We start from the raw sequence: 5,329 nt of genomic DNA, 5'->3' as shown, positions 1-5,329 counted from the left end.
TTTTTAAATTACTTTATGCATAAACACCAAGTCATGAATAACATTAAAGTTATCTTATGACTCTGTAATTTTTCGTACACTTTGCCATGTCAAAAAAAATAAAAATAAATAAATAAATACAATTTAACATATTGCTTTTTGTTTATTTATTTGTTTATTTATGTAAAACGTAAATAGAAGCCACAATATATTATAAAATCAGGTAGACAGAGGGATGACAATTAATATTAATTAAGAAGAAGAAGAATGAGCTTTATTGCCAGGTACGGTTTTACATACGAGGAATTTGTTTTCATGACAGAAGCTTCTGCAGTGCAACAGAATGACAGCGACAGAACAAAAACACAGATAATAAAATATAATTATCATTACTATTATTAATAAATAATTTATTAATACATAATATTTAAAATAATATTAAAATAATTTAAAAATATTTAGGCTATTGATATTAATTGAAAATAAATTGTAACACCAATTCCTATAAACTTGTCAAAACAGTTCTTTAGGGAACCTAGGGTTCTATTTAGAACAACAACAACAACAAAAAAGGGTTCTGCTATTGTTAAAAGTCGAAGAACCCAATTTGGTACTGTTTAGAATATTTTACCAGGAAAATTTTGAGGATGTTGTTGAGAAAACAGATTATACAATGTTTTCAATAAAATATTGGCAAAATGTTCCATAATAATAGAGGAAGAACTTTCTTTCAGCCACATTAGGAAAATGTTATGAGGATATCATTTTGAGGTCTGAGATGAAAAAATGTTCTTAAAAAAATATATATATAAAAAAAAAAAAAAACCTTTTTGTAATGTGACGTGTTAACAAATCTAGAACATTACTAAAATGGCTTCTGCCCTGAGTGGTCAGCAGAAGTCAGCTGAATTCCAGGGTCTCGATTACAAAAGGAAGAAAAAGTCTGGCTTTGGCATCTGAACTGTTGTCGAACGTGTTACAGGAGACGAGAAGCGCTGATTGGCCCACGTTTAAATCCACCAATCACTGCATATTCTCGTGACGTAAGAACATTTGAAATCGATGAACCGCGCGAACGGCTGTTGAAGAAATTGGTGTACAATGTGCGTGGTCGGAATCATCTTATTTGACAGAACTAAGTGAGTACAGACGGAGTCTTTCACATTCAAATGCAGCGGAATCGGATACAGAGGTACTGGAGGATGTTTTACTCGTTTCTACAGTGCGTGGTTCAAACAACAAACCTGACTCCAGGTCAGCGGAACTCTCTCTTCCACAATAATTACCTGTACATTTCTTTATGTCTACTTAATTCTACTTATCCATTTCAAACCTTCACACACAAAAAAACACAAAAAACATAGTACAACACACGATGCACGATTCTTTTTTGTCTTTATTCCTTTTGCGTTTCACATGCACATATGACAGTTGCATTCATTTAGCTCCTTTTCAATAACAGCTAGATTTGTTTTCATCCAGAACCTAAACTGCCTGCTTGAAGATGAACACGGATGACGCAATACAAGTCTCCATTTACAACAAAGGTACTGTAACATTAATCCGTTTCTACTTTCTAGGTAGCTAACGTTGATATTGGTAACATTTTAGCTCTTAGTTCAGTTCTCACTTTTAACTAGTTGCTTATTAGCTTGCATATTTCTAGTATATTGGTTTGTTCATTAGTATTTAAAGCACATATTAATGCCTTATTCTACCTGACCTTATTTCTACATCCCTAAATCCTACCCAATACCTAAATGTAAATGCTACAAAAACCTACCTTACTATTAATAAGCAGTAAATTAGGAGTTAAGGCAAAAGCTTGTAGTTACTAGAGAATATGTTCCCTATACTGTAGTTCAGTGGTTTTTCAAACCTGTCCTGGAGGAGACCCAACCCTGCACATTTTGTACGTCTCCCTTATCAGACACACCAAATTTAGTTCTTGCAGTCTCTACTAACAAGATGTGTTGAATCAGGTGTGTTCGATGATGGAGACTTACAAAATGTGCAGGGCAGGGGGTCCTCCAGGACAGGTTTGGAAACTCCTGCTGTAGTGTTACTTTAATATGGTGTTCTATGCATATGAATACTGTACATTTGCTACTTAAGTGTTCATCTGATTATGTCTTTAGAATTTAAAAGTTAATAATCTTTCAGTAATTCATAATGGGGTAATGGAAAAGATATAAGCATTAAGTCTAAGATTGTGTTTTTGATTTGGTAATCTAGCAAATATTGTATGTACTGGTAATAGCAGTCTTAGGTAAGACTTTAAAGTATGTCATTGTATATTCCATATTGTTTACTTATTTAAACTTAATATTATTATTATTATTCTCTTTTCTTCTGAGACTGAAATTTTCAACTCTTTTGTGCACAAAAAGTATTCTCGTAGCTTCAAAAAATTATGATTGAACCACTGATGTCACATGGACCATTTTAACAACATTCTTACTATGTTTGTGTGCCTTGACCGTGGTGGTAGTACCGTTGCTGTCTATGGAGGATCAGAGAGCTCTCAGATTTCATCGGTGGCCGTGGGTTAAAATGATTCTTTTTATTTTTTTTATTTTTTTTTTTACATTCAGCACAAACAGCTGTTGTTGAGGCTTGCGCTGCCTGACTGTTTGTGAGAGACTTTCATGGAAAAATGAAATGTGTTACTCCACTCATAAAGAAATTCACAGAAATAGAAACATACTGAGGTAAAAATTCAACAGGTTTAGTTTATTTCTAACATGATGTATTTAAGTAACATACCATGACAGGGGAGCTATTTTGCTGAATATTTATAAGTACAAATATTACCTTGATTTTAGACACAATATTGACTGTTTTGTTCTGTTTCATCAATGAAACTACAGGTGCTTCTCAATAAATTAGAATGTTGTGGAAAAGTTCATTTATTTCAGTAATTCAACTCAAATTGTGAAACTTTTGTATTAAATAAATTCAGTGCACACAGACTGAAGCAATTTAAGTCTTTGGTTCTTTTTGATGATTTAGGCTCACATTTAACAAAAACCCACCAAATCACAATTTTGAGTTGAATTACTGAAATAAATGAACTTTTTCACAACATTCTAATTTATTGAAAAGCGCCTGTAGTTCCAAAGGAAGATGACAGCAGAAGTATTTCACATTCTCCAAGCAACACTCTGCATTGTTTCAGTAGTGTTTTGAACCTACCAGTCAGTTAAATGAATAAGTGAATTCCCATCTTCTACTGGTGGTTTAGTGTATTTAAAAATATGATTTTTCCTCAGCATATCTTTTTTTGTATAGGCCTATTAAAAAATTTATTGCACTTTTAATTTGGCACTGTAAATTTAATTTGCCAATTTCACATTAAAGATGATATACATTTAATAAGGTTGAAAAATATTGGCCTTTATTAAGGTAAATAACATCCTGGAGTAAATATAAAAAACATAAGAAGATTTAAGTATGTAAAAGCTGATAGAACACTGATGTCAATATAGCTTCTTATTATGTTTATACCACCAAAAGTATTGTTGATGCAGTGCTTTTGTGAGGATATTTTGTATGGGATATTGTCTGCTGATATGAAAAGTTCATTGTATGGTAATAATGAATAGCATTTTTGACAGTGATGATATCATCCTGATAACCAGGGGAAAAAAGTTTTGTGAAATTAGGCTTTTATTGTCATTACATTACACTGTAGGGGACATTTTGTTTTTTGTTAATAATAAAGAAAAAAGAAAAAAAGAAATACAATAAAATGACATGAAAGACATCAATAGAGATTTTTTTCATTCAATTTTTAGGTTTCAGGATTTTTGTTAACCAAACGTTGTATAAAGATGATTCTCAACTATGTTATGAAATATAAAACAAAAGGCTATGCTTAGGTCTCAGGAGGATATTTTGTTTGCTTTTTACATTAAATGCATTAAATATCACACATGCATTTAATATAATGTGTATTTCCATCACAGGTTTGGTCTTAAATTTCACGATAGGTGGTATTAAATTTTATTTCATGTGTATAAACACACAGTTGCAAGAAAATGTCTCAATTGTAAGCTGATATTTTTTTCCTGTCAGAATTTGACAATTGCAACTTTTTTATCTCACAATTCTGAGAAAAGTCACTGGCACTCTTGCATTCAAATACAGTGCCACTTTATATCTGATTTCAAACAAGCAGAAATCTGTAAGAAATTATATGATCCATAGACAAAATAAATGATGAAAATTAGCTGGTATGTCAGAGCAATAGCCTAGCCTTGTGACCCACGTTCTGACATATGCTACAGCTGTGCACAATGTGACCCGAGTTCAAGTCTCGGCTCAAGGTTCAGGCATTTCAAGCCAATGTCAAGTTGTGTTATTAATGTTTAATGGATTATTTAGATGTGGTTTAAATTATATAAATAATATAGATACTCATAAGGTGTCATATGTATACTTTCAATAAATTGGTATTTACATAGTTTCTGAATACTAATTAGGCTGGCTAATTTAGAAAGTTTTCAGTATTGTTTGTGATCTTAAGATGTAATATGTATCTGTATTCTTTCTGTTTACACTGTTGTATGCTCCTCTGTTATAGGCCATGAGGAAGAACTCTATCATGCACACAGTAAATAGAGCTCAGTGCTGCTAACTGGGAGAGCAGCTGGAAAACTGGAGAAGAACAGTTGAACAACTATTAATACAGAGGACTGTATTATCTTCTACAAGAACCACAACAAGCAAAGACAATGATGCGCTCTCTGAGCAAACAACAGTCAGAAGCTTGATTATGCACTGCACTTTTCTGAGTTCTTCAAAATGTGATGCTGAGTTAGATTTTGATGTTGTTATTTTTTTAGGTTTAAATTAAATTGTATGCTTTAAGAATTTAATAGCTAAGCATTTTTTTTTTTTTTTGAGTGTTTAGGATTCTGGGAACAAAAAAAACTTCCTGCTAAAAACTTTATAAGAATTTAAAGGGATAATGTTATGACTAAACATGTGAAGAAGGTCACCACAGAAGTTTTTAGCGTGTTTTTAGAGCATGTCATCCTACCTTTTATAAGAACGTTCTGAGAACAAAAATAAAGCTAAAAACTTTGTAAGAATGTTAGGGAATGATGATCTAACAATGTTATCACTAAACATTTTTAGAATGTTGGAAGAGAATGTTATCCTATCTTATAGGAAAATGTTCTGGGACCAAAAATAAAACTACCTGCTAAAAACTTTATAAGAATGTTACAGAATACTGTTCTAACAATGTTGTCACTAAACAATTTAAGAATGTTTTTAGAGACTGTTATTCTGTCTTATAGAATAATGTTCTGGGAACAAAAATAAAACTATGTGCTAAAAACTT

The 5,329-nt window shown here is 31.8% G+C and overlaps 1 long non-coding RNA gene across 1 annotated transcript; it reads left to right on the top strand.

Annotated features, from left to right (window-relative positions):
• The first annotated feature begins 1,030 nt into the window (after positions 1-1,030).
• On the top strand, positions 1,031-4,822 carry LOC109077963. Its single transcript, XR_006159850.1, has 3 exons — positions 1,031-1,233; positions 1,462-1,526; positions 4,565-4,822. It is a non-coding gene; the product is annotated as an uncharacterized LOC109077963 (long non-coding RNA).
• Positions 4,823-5,329: the final 507 nt, after the last annotated feature.

The sequence above is a fragment of the Cyprinus carpio genome, unplaced genomic scaffold (assembly GCF_018340385.1).
Source record: "Cyprinus carpio isolate SPL01 unplaced genomic scaffold, ASM1834038v1 S000006768, whole genome shotgun sequence".
NCBI classification, from domain to species: Eukaryota; Metazoa; Chordata; class Actinopteri; order Cypriniformes; family Cyprinidae; genus Cyprinus; species Cyprinus carpio.
The sequence above is the reverse complement of the archived record's forward strand: the minus strand, read 5'-3'. Positions and strand labels throughout refer to the sequence as shown.